At 48.6% G+C, this 17,027-nt stretch overlaps 1 protein-coding gene and 1 long non-coding RNA gene across 6 annotated transcripts in view; one reads left to right on the top strand and one right to left on the bottom strand.

Annotated features, from left to right (window-relative positions):
* Positions 1-587: 587 nt before the first annotated feature.
* LOC134966207 (uncharacterized) lies at positions 588-15,654 on the bottom strand. 3 transcript variants are annotated; one of them, XR_010188600.1, is made up of 3 exons: positions 15,588-15,654; positions 3,420-3,566; positions 588-3,250 (listed from the first exon to the last, which is right to left on the bottom strand). It is a non-coding gene; the product is annotated as an uncharacterized LOC134966207 (long non-coding RNA). The 3 variants fall into 3 exon arrangements; XR_010188599.1 differs by lacking the exon at positions 15,588-15,654 and adding an exon at positions 15,092-15,556; XR_010188601.1 differs by lacking the exon at positions 15,588-15,654 and adding an exon at positions 6,730-6,824.
* The window catches only part of ODAD1 (outer dynein arm docking complex subunit 1), a 210,052-nt gene continuing 208,659 nt past the window's right edge, over positions 15,635-17,027 (top strand). For 2 of the 3 annotated variants that reach the window (XM_063942772.1, XM_063942769.1), the window contains exon 1: positions 15,636-15,921. The gene's annotated coding sequence lies outside the window, so the exon portion shown is untranslated. Of the gene's footprint in view, positions 15,922-17,027 lie in introns of all 3 variants that reach the window. The other variant, XM_063942770.1, reaches the window with a different exon arrangement.

The raw sequence follows: 17,027 nt of genomic DNA, 5'->3' as shown, positions 1-17,027 counted from the left end.
TCCTGGTGGACCCGTCTATACCCCATGGTACTAATATGGACCCCAGCATCCTCTAGGACGTAAGAGAAAAGGGAATTGTAATAGTCAATGAGGAAGGTTAGGAGGCGATAGGAAGTTCCTCACGAGTGCATTTTGAGGACAGAATATTGGGATTTTCAGTATCTGCACACTCTCTATAGCCGAATGCATGTATCTACGAGTGAGGTTTCAGTAACATCTCACTAGAGGTTGAAACAGGCAAAACTGTGTGGCAACGGGGCATTCGCACAAGGGCTGAGTTCACTGAAGGTGTGCCGTCGGTATATTGTTGGAATTGTGGGCTATGCTGATATGCAGAGATTCAACTGAATTAAGATAGATCTTTTGCACCAAGTATTAGCTGGTCCAAGTCCACACTGATAGTGGTGACCACTATGTCCCTAAGCAGACGTATATGGGTGATGCCGCTGTACAACTCTGCGTATAAGAAATTATCTCTATGTACAAGAATTAGTTATGTATGTAGTATCTTGTATTAATTACTTGCAAGTTTTCTGGAGATGTCTCGTGGACATGAAGAACCATGGAGACAGACTGAATGGGAGGAACAAAGAAAAGTTTTATTCATAGATGACATTTAGGCAGGGAGCTTGGGGCGTAGGGATAATTATTGTGCTGCAGAAAGAAACAGAGATGTCAAGTACAGTAAGTAGAGGAAAGGTCAAAAGCTCTTGAATGTGAGGAGATGAGAGGATACCCAAGATAAAATGGCAGAAAGATATTCAGTAACGCTGGCCTGCACAGGTGGTGAAAGATCTGAGGAGAACAGATACATTTCTATGGCAGCATATTTACTACATATTAAGTTTTATGTCTGATAATTTACATATCTCATCAACACTATTCGCAGCAATGAGAAATGAACATTCTACCTAATGTACTAAAAATCACATGCCTGCCACTGCGATGTGTAACGTGAAATGATCGACAATAATTTCTACTTCTAGAGCTAGGGCTGTTCTGCACATGCCCGGTCTGATGACCACACATGAGCGGCGGCTACGGAACCCCAGTGATTTCTGCGGAATGTAGCCCATAGGCTACTATAGGATAACTCCATCTGGAGACGGCATTATCTATCAGGGTCAAATTCTTGAATACGTTGCATTCCGGAGCTTGATCAATTTGATAGCTTTTCCGCCCCCATAGAAGCCTATGGGGGCTGCGACTGCCGGCGGAAATGGAGGGACTGCAAAAGATATCGGAGATACAGTACCTGCTGTGGTCCCTCCAAGGCACATTTAGGGGATGGATACTTAATATTTACAAATATCCCCCAAAGACAGGTGTTTTCAGGGAATATCACACATATGTTATTTGATAAGTAGGCCCCTTTGATTTTGCCTTGTAAATGTTTGCCGCTTTAAAAATAGGGATGTAGTTATGTAACCGGCAGTCAGGAGACCGATGGACACAATAACTCCCCCTGCATCCCGAACCCTCACAGTACCAACAGTCGGCATGCCGACCAACAGGGACTATTCCCACTCACGGGTGTCCACGACACCCATAGAGTGCGAATAGGACCTGTGGTGCTCCCCCCACCCCCTCCCCCAGCCAGCATTCTGCTGAACGCCGGGATCCCGGCCGCCGGCAACGCAGCCCTAACTCTTAAAAATCTCGCCCAAAGTCCTGTACATGCTTACCCCTTCCTGGTGCAGAGTGGTCCTATGTCCAGATCTGCTCTGTTGCTCACTGCAGTGAGAGCCGCTTGAATATTCTCTATTATTTGTAAGTTTTACAGTAATTTTCCCTGCATGGTGCTATGGACACCGGAATAATATTCATAAGCTGCAGCTGTTCATTCTATAGGTCACATTTAAAATTCTTGAAAGTGCCATTGCTGTATTGTAATAATGTGAACAATCACAATTACATTTGTGGAAATAGCCATGAAATAAAGAGGTTCACAAGCGCAAATTAAAGGACAACAGAGCATTGAGAAATAATGATTGTATAAAGTAAGCAGGGACGAAACTAGGATTCACCCAGGGCAAGGTAGTAATTTGGTGCCCTCCTACCCTCCTCTGCAGCAGTCTGTGCCTCACCCCTCTTGTGTCGTTATGTGATGCCCCACTACTACCAAGATGCTCTTTTGAATACTAATATGTACCCCCATGCTATGTTTGGAGGGGACAGGCAGAGGAGTTACAGTGAGCTTTTAACAATTCCACAAGGGGAGCCTACCCCCTTATATAAAACTGACAGAGTGGGGAAGAGGAGAACAAAAGGTGAGCCTACCCTTCTAAACAATGAGAGCATGGGGGGAAAAGGGAAGCCTACTCCCTTACTAACCTTATAAAAATGGGGCACTGAGGAAAAAACAGGGGAGCATACTTTGTCCTCAACATGCAGAGTGGGCAGGGGAAGGGCTAACATGGCAGAGAAGGCAGCAGAAAGGCTTAGTCTAGGACGCTGTGTCTCACCCTACGCTGTTGCGCCTCTGCCACCTCTGTCTCCTCCGGTCTTCAGTGCTACCCTGGATGTTGGGTACAGCACCGGGCTGCTCTCTCAGTCCAGGGCCGTGCTGCTCCCTCCAGCCGGTCACCACCGGCTCTTTCTTCCTGATGCTGTCCCCGGGTGCTCACAGGCTCCGGCCAATGTCCCTTCCAGCTCTGCGCTGTTCTCTGATAGGGGTCCTTCTTGGGTCCTGCAGCCAGCTGCTCTACGGGGCTTGCTGAGGGTCCTGACGCGATGAGTCATCTTTGGTTCAGCCTGCCGGTTCCGGTCACCCCGGAGTCATCTGAGGCCTCTCTGTCCCTCCTGTTGGCCTCTGTTAAGCCTGTGGTCCCTCCTCCTCGAAGACGCTTCTGCTCTTCTAGCAGTGGTCCTCCAGGGTACTCCTGTGCAGCCCAGCAATGGCTGAGACAGCTCTCTGCACACTAGGGTCTTCACGGCCGGGCTGTCCTCACGACACTGTGACTCTGCCAACGGGGTCTTGGGGTTATGGTCGGCAAAATGCTGGCAGTGCGATCTCCTCCTTATGGCTGCAGGCGTGAGTGACTCTCCTTCACTCTAGTAAGTGACTCAAGACCTCAGTTCAGACCCTCCTCCTCTCCCCAGGGACCGTTCTCCTTAAGTAGGTCCCAGTGCTCCTGGACCATCCACGTCCTCTGCGGTCAATGGCTCCTGGCTGATCCCACAGTAAGATTCACTGGTTTCTTAGGGCCCTCTCAATTCCAATGCCCCTTAGCCACCCCAAGTTGCGGCCCTGTAGTAGGTGACGTTTAAAGGGGGTTAGGCATGTTGTAATTGTAAGAATAATGTTATATAGGCATACTAAGACAGTGTATTAAACATTGTGGGATTTGAAAATGAATGGTAAGGGACTAAGACAACCAAACAAAAAGAAATAGAGAGAAATAAAATCAGGTAATTACATTGTCCAGGGCGGTGAGATGATGAATGCAGTTTCTGGATGTAGCAGATAAAGATCATTGTTTGGAGTCTTCAGATGCTGTTCAGCTGTCTTGTGTAATTTTGAATTCTCATTACTTAGAAAGGGAAACACAAATGTATCCCTCTGCCTGCAAAACAAACAGGAAAAAGTTGACATTTGTAAGTTTGGCTTGCTTATATTTTTTAAAGAAATTCAGGTCGCTCTGCGGAAGGAAGAATAATAATCATTTAAATGGCATATTAATTAGCAGCCTTTATTTTACGCATATTAGTATTTTGTCAGGAACACTGACACCCTCAGAAAAGCACCCCCCTTGTTCATGGCAGTCAGATGACAGAGAAAGCCCTGCAGCTTTCTATCGCCCTTCTACCTAATTGGAAGACAAGTCTATGGGTGCCCTAATTACTAGGGACAACTCTCATAGCGAAAATTAAGAAAATATATTTTAGCTTTCTATATTAGTAGTAGATCTATTAAAAAAGCTTACGAGTGAACTGACAAGTAATGTTACTGTCAGACAGCAAACATACAAAAATAAAATATAATGAGTTCTGCAAAATATGAACTTTTAAGAACTGTGCAGTAGAAATTAAACTTCACAATCTAATCTACTGTACATCCACTTGTTGGGGTATATTTACGGAGCGGCAGATTGTACAAGCCAGCGCTTCTGATTGTGTTTATGATTGTGATAATTGAAACGGTAGTGCTGGCTGTGTCTGTCTAATAAAACATTGGGGGTCATTCCGAGTTGTTCGCTCGTTGCCGATTTTCGCTATATTGCGATTAGTCGCTTACTGCGCATGCGCAAGGTTCGCAGAGTGCATGCGCTTAGTTATTTTACACAAAAGTTAGGTATTTTACTCACGGCATAACGAGGATTTTTCATTGTTCTGGTGATCGTACTGTGATTGACAGGAAGTGGGTGTTTCTGGGCGGAAACTGTCCGTTTTCTGGGCGTGTGCGAAAAAACGCTGGCGTTTCTGGGAGAAACGCGGGAGTGGCTGAAGAAACGGGGGAGTGTCTGGGCGAACGCTGGGTGTGTTTGTGACGTCAAACCAGGAACGAAACTGACTGAACTGATCGCAATGGCTGAGTAAGTGTGGAGCTACTCAGAAAATGCAAAGAAATTTCTATTCGCAATTCTGCTAATCTTTCGTTCGCAATTCTGCTATGCTAAGATACACTCCCAGAGGGCGGCGGCCTAGCGTGTGCAATGCTGCTAAAAGCAGCTAGCGAGCGAACAACTCAGAATGAGGGCCCTTGCCTTTTAAATATCGGGCATAAACACGATCAGTAGCGCCGGGTTTTACAACTCAATGTATTGTAAATAAACCCCCAGGACACTTTGGTCTTTGGGCCTAATTCAGACCCGATCACTGCTGTGCGTTTTCCGCATAGTGGGCGATCAGGTCTGAACTGCGCATGGGGGGTAATTCCAAGTTGATCGCAGCAGGAAATTTTTTAGCAGTTGGGCAAAACCATGGCCCTCATTCCGAGTTGTTCGCTCGGTAAATTTTTTTGCATCGCTGCGATTTTCCGCTTAGTGCGCATGCGCAATGTCCGCAGTGCGACTGCGCCAAGTAAATTTGCTATGCAGTTAGGAATTTTACTCACGGTTTTTTCTTCGTTCTGGTGATCGTAATGTGATTGACAGGAAGTGGGTGTTTCTGGGCGGAAACTGGCCGTTTTATGAGTGTGTGCGAAAAAACGCTACCGTTTCTGGAAAAAACGCGGGAGTGGCTGGAGAAACGGAGGAGTGTCTGGGCGAACGCTGGGTGTGTTTGTGACGTCAAACCAGGAACGACAAGCACTGAACTGATCGCAGATGCCGAGTAAGTTTGAAGCTACTCAGAAACTGCTAAGAGAGGTGTAATCGCAATTTTGAGAATCTTTCGTCCGCAATTTTAAGAAGCTAAGATTCACTCCCAGTAGGCGGCGGCTTAGCGTGTGTAAAGCTGCTAAAAGCAGCTTGCGAGCGAACAACTCGGAATGAGGGCCCATGTGCACTGCAGGGGAGGCAGATATAACATTTGCAGAGAGAGTTAGATTTGGGTGGGTTATTTTATTTCTGTGCAGGGTAAATACTGGCTGCTTTATTTTACACTGCAATTTAGATTGCAGATTGAACTCACCCCACCCAAATCGAACTCTCTCTGCACATGTTATATCTGCCTCCCCTGCAGTGCACATGGTTTTGCCCAACTGCTAAAAAATGTCCTGCTGCGATCAACTTGGAATTACCCCCATGGTTATTATACATATGATTTAGAATATAGGCTTACTCAGCTCTTTAAAGTTCCATTTAAAATACAGACAAGAAAACATTTAGGATTAAATACAAATGTAAAATAGTAGCAGGATCCAGATGATAGATCTACACTGTCTAGCTAGACAGTTAATAGGTCTACACCATATGGTTCACAGGTACAAAAGACCGACAGATGAAAGGTCGATATTCCTTATGAGCCCTACACACTGGCCGATTACACTGAAAGATATGAACGATTTTGTTCATTAATAAACGAGATATCTGTCATATCTTTCAGTGTGTATGCACCAACGATGAATGATGAGCGACCCAGCGCTCGTTCATCGTTGGTGCCGGCTTGTTTATGCCTGAAAGCTAATATGGACAATATCGTCCATATTAGCATGCAGGGCTATGGGGCCGGGCTACGGAGGGAGTGAAAAAACTTTACTCCCCCCCCCCCGCGCGCACGCTCTGCCGCAGGGTCATCCGTCGGCCGTGTGTAGGGCCCATTTAGGTTGGCAGGTACAAAAGGTCAACAGGTTCAACAGATCGACGGATGAAAGGTCGGCTGTGCTTTAGGTCGACAGGTACAAAAGGTCGACAGGTTCTTTTTCTTCCCTATCTAACCCACCAACTGGTCCCTGTATCAGATACCATTTATGTAGCCTGGTTAAGAAATGTGAAAGTAGGGCATATTGATGCACTGCATCTGAGGGGGATGTAGTCATGTGACCGGCGGTTAGGAGACCGACGGTCAATAACCTCCCCCTACATCCTGCTCTCTCATAGTGGGAATAGAATCCATCGCCACTAAGCCCGCAAGGGGCATGCTGCACTCGCCTTCCCGCCGGCATCCCGGCGTCGGTATGCTGACCGCCGGTCAAGCATACCACACCCCATCTGAGGAGCTTTGGGGTATATACAATATGATACTGCAGCTGTTTCAGTCTCTTGATACTACATTTATTTAAATATACAGTATCCCCCCCCCTCCCAATTCTGCACATAAATGGATTTCAGCATACTCATACTGCACCTGCCAATATTCTCTTAAAAACAGGAAGAAATAGGCCACACTCCGATATGCCTATATCCACTGAGACCATGGCCATCTTGGGTGTAGATATATTTCCATTAGTGGTGTTCAAACTCAATAACAACTGCAGAATATACAGTAAATGCCCCAAATAACCACTGATATGGTTTGTTTACATTTCATACACAATACAGATGTGCCCACATACGCCTATCCTCAAATCGCGCCAAATAGCCCCGGTTGGTGCACCATGGACTTTGCAGTTTAAGCCGCACAAGTATCCCACCAGAGGCTGTTTCACAATACATCTTATTTGCATCACTAATATCTGCCAGTGACATTTCAAGTAGCTTCTGTGTTCATCTCAGTCGCTAATCTGGGTAAAAAGGCAAAAGACAGAGTTCCAATATGAATGACCCATGCCATGCCACGTATCATTATGCTTAATCTGTGACGTTATACCAATTCCTTTGCGACACAAGTGCTCATCCAGTGTGCCTAGTACACTATAAGTGACTTTGTATGCAACTACTATACGAATAATATGCAACATTCAGGAAAAAGAAGGTATCGGATTCACTCCCTGTGGAGGAGCATCTAAGTCCAAACTGACCACGCGTCTTGCACCATTCGGCACAAAAATATTAGGTGAATGAGAACTAAATTATATATAGTTCAGGTAAACTAGCAGCCCATTCATGTTTTTAAATAACAAGTTTTATGGTAAGAACTTACCTTTGTTAAAACTCTTTCTGCGAGGTACACTGGGCTCCACAAGGATACACATAGGGGTGTAGACTAGGATCTTGATCCGAGGCACCAACAGGCTCAAAAGCTTTGACTGTTCCCAGAATGCATAGCACCGCCTCCTCTATAACCCCGCCTCCCTGCACAGGAGCTCAGTTTTTCGTTAACCAGCCCAATGCAGTAGCAGGAAAAGAGACGACAACGGTTAGTAGCCACATACACCACACTCTCACGACAGGAGAAGTGTCAGCGGCTAATGTCATACCAACCCAAAGAATCTAAGTGCGTCAGGGTGGGCACCTTGTGGAGCCCAGTGTACCTTGCAGAAAGAGTTTTAACAAAGGTAAGTTCTTACCATAAAACTCGTTTTCTGCTGCGGGGTACACTGGGCTCCACAAGGATAGACATAGGGGATGTCCTAAAGCAGTTCCTTATGGGAGGGGACGTACTGTAGCGGGCACAAGAACCCTGCGTCCAAAGGAAGCATCCTGGGAAGCGGCAGTATCGAAGGCATAGAACCTTATGAACGTGTTCACAGAGGACCACGTAGCCGCCTTGCACAATTGTTCAAGGGTCGCACCACGGCGGGCCGCCCAAGAAGGTCCAACAGACCGAGTAGAATGGGCCGTAATGTGAGCAGGAGCTGACAGACCAGCCCTCACATAAGCATGTTCAATCACCATTCTAATCCATCTGGCCAAATTTTGCTTGTGAGCAGGCCAGCCCCGTTTGTGAAATCCAAACAGCACAAAGAGAGAATCAGATTTCCTAATAGAAGCAGTTCTCTTCACATAGAGACGGAGAGCCCGTACCACATCCAAAGACCGCTCTTTGGGAGACAGATCAATAGAAACAAGTGCCGAAACCACAATCTCCTGGTTAAGGTGGAACGAAGAAACCACCTTAGGTAAATATCCAGGGACGAGTCCTAAGAACCGCCCGGTCACGGTGAAATATCAGATATGGGGAACTACAGGACAAGGCACCCAAATCCGACACTCTTCTAGCTGAAGCAATAGCCAGCAGAAACACCACCTTAAGGGAAAGCCACTTAAGATCAGCTGAACCAAGAGGTTCAAACGGAGACTCTTGTAACGCCTCCAAAACCACCGACAAGTCCCAAGGAGCCACAGGCGGGACATAGGGAGGTTGGATACGCAACACACCCTGAGTAAAGGTATGCACATCAGGTAAGGTCGCAATCTTTCTCTGAAACCACACCGACAAGGCAGATATTTGAACCTTGAGGGAGGCCAGACGCAGGCCTAAGTCCAGGCCCTGCTGAAGAAAAGCCAACAACTTGGCTATACTAAACTTGGAAGCGTTATAATCGTTAGTTAGAATGCCAGACCCTATAGTAAATCCGAGCCGAAGCCGGTTTCCGGGCCTGCAACATAGTTTGAATGACCTCAGAAAACCCTTTAGCCCTTAAGACGGAAGCTTCAAGAGCCACGCCGTCAAAGACAGCCGGGCTAGGTCCTGGTAGACACAGGGGCCCTGAACGAGGAGGTCTGGGCGTTGTGGAAGTAGAATTGGATGCTCTGACGATAGGCCTTGCAGGTCTGAGAACCAGTGCAGTCTGGGCCACGCTGGAGCTATGAGAAGCAGAATTCCTTTTTCTTGCTTGAACTTCCGAATTACCCTGGGCAGGAGTGACACCGGAGGGAACACGTACGGCAGCCGAAACCTCCACGGTACCACCAGCGCATCCACGAACGCTGCTTGAGGATCCCTTGTCCTTGCTCTGAAGACCGGAACCTTGTGATTGTGTCGAGACGCTATCAGATCTACGTCTGGAAGGTCTCACCTTTCCACTAAGAGTTAAAACACTTCTGGATGGAAGCCCCACTCGCCGGCATGCACGTCCTGACGACTGAGAAAGTCCGCTTCCCAATTCAGGACTTCCGGAATGAATATTGCCGATATGGCCGGTAGATGGCGTTCTGCCCATTGTAGAATCCGTGAGACTTCCTTCATTGCTAGGCGGCTTTGAGTACCGCCTTGATGATTTATGTAAGCCACTGTGGTGGCGTTGTTCGACTGTACTTGAACAGGACGGTTCTGAATTAAATGCTGGGCTAGGTTCAAGGCATTGAAGACCGCCCACAACTCCAGAATATTGATCGAGAGGAGGGACTCCTCCTTGGTCCACCGCCCCTGAAGGGAGTGTTGCTCCAGCACCGCGCCCCAACCTCTTAGACTGGCATCTGTCGTCAACAGGACCCAGTCGGATATCCAGAATGGACGGCCCCTGCACAGTTGTTGGTCCCAGAGCCACCAGAGTAGCGACAGACGGACCTCCGGAGTCAATGAGATCATTTGAGACCTGATCCGGTGAGGCAGGCCATCCCATTTGGCTAGAATCAGCCTCTGTAGAGGGCAAGAGTGAAATTGAGCGTACTCCACCATGTCGAATGCTGACACGATGAGGCCCAGCACCTGCATCGCCGAATGTATCGACACTTGCGGACGAGAAAGGAAGCAACGAATCCTGTCCTGAAGTTTCTGGACTTTTTCCTGAGACAGGAACAACCGCTGGTTGTGAGTGTCCAATAGTGCTCCCAGATGCACCATGCTCTGAGCAGGGATCAGGGATGACTTCTTCCAGTTGATGAGCCACCCGTGGGCTTGCAGAAACTGGACCGTCACATCTAGATGATGCAGGAGAAGTTCTGGGGAATTTTGCCAGGATTAACAAGTCGTCCAAATATGGCTGTATCCTGACCCCTTGACGGCGGAGTACCACCGTCATCACTGCCATGACTTTTGTAAAGACTCGCGGAGCCATTGTTAAACCAAACGGTAACGCCCGAAACTGGTAATGGCAGTTGCCAATCGCAAATCTCAGGTATTGCAGATGAGACACTGCTATAGGAATATGCAGGTAAGCATCCTGTATATCCAGGGAGACCATGAAGTCCCCAGGTTCCAAGGCCAGAACTATAGAGCGAAGGGTTTCCATCCGGAACCTGGAAAACTTCACAAACCTGTTCAATGCCTTGAGGTTGAGAATGGGCCGGGAGGACCCATTCGGTTTCGGGACTAGAAACAGCGGAGAATAGTACCCCCGGCCCCTCTGCGCAAGAGGCACCTGTACTACGACTCCTGTATCCAGGAGGGCCTGTACCACCGAATGTAGAGTGTTTGCCTTTGTCTTGTCCAACGGGACATCTGTCTGGCAAAATCAATGAGGGGGTCGGTTTTTGAAGGCTATGGCGTAACCTCGCGTGACGACTTCCCGTACCCAGGCATCTGAAGTGGTCTTCAACCATTCCTGGGTATACCCTAGAAGCCGACCCCCCACCCTGGGATCCCCCAGAGGGAGGCCCGCCCCGTCATGCGGCAGGCATATCTGTCTTGGAAGCTGGTTGACGGGCCGCCCAGGCTCTTTTGGGCTTAGGCTTACCAGGCTTGGAAGTGCGGACCTGCTTGTTGGATGCCTGACCTTTTGCTTTACCTGAAGGACGAAAGGGGCGAAAGGAAGTACCTTTAGCCTTCGACACAGAAGGAGCAGTACTTGGCAGACAGGCAGTTTTGGCAGTAGCCAAGTCAGCCACAATCTTATTTAAATCCTCCCCAAACAGAATATCTCCCTTAAAAGGGAGTACCTCCAGGGTTTTTCTAGAGTCCAGATCCACAGACCAGGATCTCAGCCACAATATCCGGTGAGCCAGGACTGACGTAGTAGAGGCCTTGGCTGCCAGGATACCGGCATCGGAAGCCGCCTTTTTAATATAACGAGAAGCTGTGACAATATAAGACAAGCATTGTCTAGCATGGTCAGAGGAGATTTCAGCATCTAACTCCAAGGCCCATACTTCAATGGCCTCTGCGGCCCAAGTAGCTGCAATAGTGGGCCTTTGTGCAGCACCCGTGAGGGTGTAAATCGCTTTCAGACAACCCTCCACGCGTTTATCCGTAGGCTCTTTTAGAGACGTAACGGTGGTGACCGGTAGAGCTGAGGAAACCACCATCCTAGCCACCTGTGAGTCCACCGGAGGAGGCGTTTCCCAATTCTTAGACAGCTCCGGCACGAGGGGATAGCGAGCCAGCATTTATTTTGAGGCACAAACTTCGTACCCGGGTTTTCCCAGGGTTCCTGACGTATATCAATTAGGTGGTCAGAGTGAGGTAAAACTTGTTTAATCACCTTCTGATGCTTGAACCTATCTAGTTTCTTAGGAGGAACGGATGGCTCGGGATCATCCGTAATCTGTAAAATTAACTTAATAGCCTCCAAAAGATCAGGAACATCCACATGTGAACCACCCTCCCCATCAGCCGTATCTGAGTCAGAACCTGTGGGGTCAGTGTAAGTGCCGTCTTCATCTGACGAGGTGTCAGTGACAGCAGTGGATTGTGAGGAGACAAGCGCTCGCTTAGAGGACCCCTTGGACGTAGGCGAGCGACGGTCAGACTTTTTAGTAGTCAGGGACTGGTTCAACTTCTTTATTTGAGCAGATAAATCGTCCGTCCACGGCGGGTTAGCTGCAGGGACCAAAAACGGTTGCACCGGCATTGGGGGTCCCATAGTGGGTGTTAGTTTATGAACTAGCGTATGCAGAAGCGTGGAAAAAGCGGCCCACGGCGGGTCATTATTTGCTCCCGTCCCACTGGGGGGCAAGGAGCCCCCAGAACCAGAGCCCAAAGCTGCTATATTCTCCTCATAGGTATCTGCGGGTTCAGCAACACCGGCAGTGTGTTCAGCCCCAGAACCGTTACCCTCAGAAGCATACATGATATAACTTACAGTATCAGGTAACACAGTACAATTATCAGCAGCACTATACCTCTAGCCCAAACCCCTGCGCAGTGTAGTCAGCACCAGCAGAGATAAAGGAGAGATATGGGCCCTCATTCCGAGTTGTTCGCTCGCAAGCTGCTTTTAGCAGCATTGCACACGCTAAGCCGCCGCCTACTGGGAGTGAATCTTAGCTTAGCAAAATTGCGAACGAAAGATTCTCAAAATTGGCAATAGAAATTTCTAAGCAGTTTCTGAGTAGCTCGAGACTCTACCACTGCGATCAGTTCAGTCAGTTTCGTTCCTGGTTTGACGTCACAAACACACCCAGCGTTCGCCCAGACACTCCCCCGTTTCTCCAGCCACTCCCGCATTTTTCCCAGAAACGGCAGCGTTTTTCACACACTCCCATAAAACAGCCAGTTTCCGCCCAGAAACACCCACTTCCTGTCAATCACACAACGATCACCAGAACGAAGAAAAAACCTTGTAATGCCGTAAGTAAAATACTAAACTTCTTAGCAAATTTACTTGGCGCAGTCGCAGTGCGAACATTGCGCATGCGCAGTTTGCGGAAAATCGCTGCGATGCGATGAAAAAGAACGAGCGAACAACTCGGAATGAGGGCCATGGTGACTAAATCACAGAGAAAAATACGTAATACAGTATATCTTTGTGAAAATCCTATATTAGATAAAACCTGACGCACCAAGCCCCCTCAGGTTATAGAATATAGGGATAGCAGGTTGAGTGAAAGACACGAAATGGACACCACTCAGCTATCAAATGCACACACAAATAGTCACAGTTTGTACAATGCAGAGGTTATTACTAACAATAATACTGCACTGGACTAGCTTACACAGCTATATAACAATAGTACAATAACAGTACACAGTAAGAACTCGATGTATATCACAGGGTAATTGTACTAGGAAACCCTGACTAAGTGCACTCTTTCTTAACTAACACTGACTAAAAAAAGGCAGGTAGAATACTTAAGTGTCATGTAAAGGCACAGCACTGACAACCAGACGCTTTACATAGGAGGATTTGCCCAAGCAGTCCCAGGAACAGTGAGCTGAGGGATAATGGCGCCGCAGACACTGCCAGGGAGTGAGGGAGAGACAGATATGCAGCTCCAGGGCGGGATCTAGTGGGATCGCCTGTACTGCCACAGTGTCCACCGCCAGAGCGCATGGCCCGTCTCCCACCGGCCGCGCCGGAACGCGATAAAGTGCGGGTCCCGCGAGCGGGACCCACTTACCTCTTCCCGAAGTGCGGCCTCGCGATCCCGGAGAGCCCCAGCCGTGTGTGACTAACTTGGAAGAAAACTGGAGCCTCCGCTGTAGGTACCCGGCATCCAGGGCTCGGGAGTGTACAGCGCCGCTGGGGGAGAGATGTAGCTGCAGCAGGTAATGTCTACTGACATCCAGCACACTCTGTGCCTCTGCTGCAGCCCTTGTAGTCTTCTTTTTTTCATCAGAAAAAGCTTTTTCTTGCACTGCAAGCACCAACTACAAACTGAGCTCCTGTGCACGGAGGCGGCGTGATATAGGAGGCGGCGCTATGCATCTTGGGAAGAAGGTCAAAGCTTTTGAGCCTGTTGGTGCTTCGGATCAAGATCCTACTCTGCACCCCAATGTCTATCCTTGTGGAGCCCAGTGTACCCCACAGCAGAAATGGTTTTAAGGGAAAACCTGACCTGCACCCATGCCCTGGTGATCTAGTGGGATCGCCTGTACTGCCACAGTGTCCACCGCCAGCGCGCGCGGCCCGCCTCCCACCGACCGTGCCGGATCGCGATAAAGTACGGGTCCCACTCACCACCTCCCGAAGTGCGGCCACGCGATACCGGAGAGCCCCCGTCGTGTGTGCCTGACCAAGGAAGAAAACCGGAGCCTCCTGCTGTAGTTACCGAGCAACCAGGGTCGGGAGTGTACAGCGCCGCTGGGGAGAGCTGGAGCTGCAGCAGTGAATGTCTCCTGACATTTTCACACCGCTGCTGCCCTTGTAGTCTTCACTTTTTCTTCAAAAAAGCTCTTCTTAGGGCTGCCTGGAGTAGCCCCTCTGTTATGTGCCTGCTATCTGCGGCACCAACTACAAAACTGAGCTCCTGTGCAGGGAGGCGGGGTTATAGAGGAGGCGCGCTATGCATTCTGGGAACAGTCAAAGCTTTTCAGCCTGTTGGTGCCTCGGATCAAGATCCTACTCTACACCCCTATGTCTATCCTTGTGGAGCCCAGTGTACCCCGCAGCAGAAATGGAAATAACGTAATCATACTTGAAAAATACATTTTCAATTTATTAGAAAATCACTGCTGGAGCATTGCGTAACATTAATATATCTTGCAGGTATGGGGACACAGGGGGTCATTCAGGCCTGGACGTAGCCGCGCGTTCGCACGCAGCAGCCGCATCCAGGGGGTCTGCGCACACGCGCCGGCTTCAGTGCGAGTGCACAACCCTACACCTTGCGGCTGCATTGATCAGCAACATGGAGTTGCGGGGGTATGGTGAGCCAAACGGGGAGCATTGCCCGTATTTTTGGGGCGGCTGCGTGATGAAAAAAAATGGCACCAGACCACCTGCAAGCGGAGCCAGGGATCAACCACAAATCGATGCATCCGCAATTAAACTGCGGACGCATCGTGAGGCTGCGCCACACATGCTGCATGGCTTTACCCTGTGCTGGGCGGCCCCCAGCATGCAAAAAGATGGACGCAAATCTTGCTGTGGATGCAATGATCTGCGTCCATCTCTGACTGAGATCCACAGCCCACAAATAACAAAAACTGCAGAGAGTTCCAAATATAACCGTATTATAGCTATAGTCAGAGGGTCCTTTACTGCTAAAAACTTTATTGTTTTCACCTGTTATCGCAGTGAGAGTTACAGAACGCTCATGTAATAATAGGATGGCGGTCATTAGGTCGACATGAGTTAGGTCAACATACATTGCGTCAACCATATTTGGTTGAAATGCATTAGGTCGACATGATCACTAGGTCGACATGGTAAAAAAGTCGGCATGAGTTTTTCACCATTTTCTTTTACCTTTTTCATACTTAACGATCCACGTGGACTACAATTGGGAACGTATCCTGTGCCGAGCCTAGCGGTAGCGGGGCGAGGCACCGTGCCCGAAGCCATGCGAGGGGTTATGCTGCACTAATTGGGGTTCCCCGTCACTTTTTGAAGAAACTGACACCCAAAAAGTAAAAAAACTCATGTCGACCTTTTTCCATGTCGACCTACTGATCATGTCGACCAAACATAGTCGACCCAATATATGTCGCCCTAATAAGCCACACCCGTAATAATAAGCCACATAATAAGCTCGTGTAATAAAAAATAACAAGCCAGAGACACGCTGCTTCCCCCACAGCAACCGCAGCCAGCGGCGGCCTCACACTGGTACCGCTTCCCCTGGTTACTGTCCGCCGGCGCTGTGTGTGTGTACAGCGCATAGTAAGTTAGTAACCAGATCCCACCCTCATCGCTCTCACTCTCTCGCCGCTTCCTGGATACGGTCACCAACCAAACCAGCCTGTGTGACAACAAAACACACAGAGCCGAGAACACTGCTGCAGGCTGCTGATACCGCAGGGCGGCATAATACTCACAGGACTACTGTGCACAACTCTATCACAGCGGGGAGAGACTGGGATTATTACCCCTTCTCACTGGTTATTACTGAGAGGGTGAGTAATGTGCACTATATGCTCCAGAAAGTAAATGATAGACAGACGTGAAGTATTTCCCACATACAAATAATATTGTGCATTAATTTGTTGATCTTAGTTTGTATCATTAAAAAGCAGAAAATGTTATATTATGTGCAAATACAGGTGCATTGCGTAAATACACCCCTCTACTTTCTGTTGTGTTTCTGACAGTGGCCCTCATTCCGAGTTGTTCGCTCGCAAGCTGCTTTTAGCAGCATTGCACACGCTAAGCCGCCGCCTACTGGGAGTGAATCTTAGCTTCTCAAAATTGCGAACGAAAGATTCGCAATATTGTGAAAAGACTTCTCTGTGCAGTTTCTTAGTAGCTCGAGACTTACTCTTCCAGTGCGATCAGTTCAGTGCTTGTCGTTCCTGGTTTGACGTCACAAACACACCCAGCGTTCGCCCAGACACTCCTCCGTTTCTCCAGCCACTCCCGAGTTTTTCCCAGAAACGGTAGCGTTTTTTCACACACACCCATAAAACGGCCAGTTTCCGCCCAGAAACACCCACTTCCTGTCAATCACACTCCGATCTCCAGAACGAAGAAAAAACCTCGTAATGCCGTGAGTAAAATACCAATCTTCATAGCAAATTTACTTGGCGCAGTCGCAGTGCGAACATTGCGCATGCGCAGTTAGCGGAAAATCGCTGCGATGCGAAGAAAATTACCGAGCGAACAACTCGGAATGAGGGCCAGTGTTGCAAGTGAAACAGATTTCATACAAATGGAGTACAGGTTATTGCAGTGAGCAGAACATCACTGCACACTGGACGATCGAATGGACGACATGTATTGCAAATGCAAACGGGTCGGTAGGGTGTGTACAACCAATAAGTCTGTGAACGACTTAATTCACAGACATATCACATCAGCTAGGGTGGCCAATCCCGGGATCAGGATCGGTGGGATCCCGGGATTTAGGCCTAAAACTGGGATTCAATCCCTGGATTGGAGCTTCCAATCCTGGGGATTTCGGGATTAGAAAGTCCCCTTGTTTTCAGTGCTGGGCAGTGTTGAGCGTACTCAGGAGGATCAGACGCTGCCCAGCTCCCATCTCCCGGGTCCCCCTGCTCCCAGC

This window comes from Pseudophryne corroboree, chromosome 10 (genome assembly GCF_028390025.1).
Source record: "Pseudophryne corroboree isolate aPseCor3 chromosome 10, aPseCor3.hap2, whole genome shotgun sequence".
NCBI classification, from domain to species: Eukaryota; Metazoa; Chordata; class Amphibia; order Anura; family Myobatrachidae; genus Pseudophryne; species Pseudophryne corroboree.
This window is presented reverse-complemented; position numbering and strand designations above follow the sequence as displayed.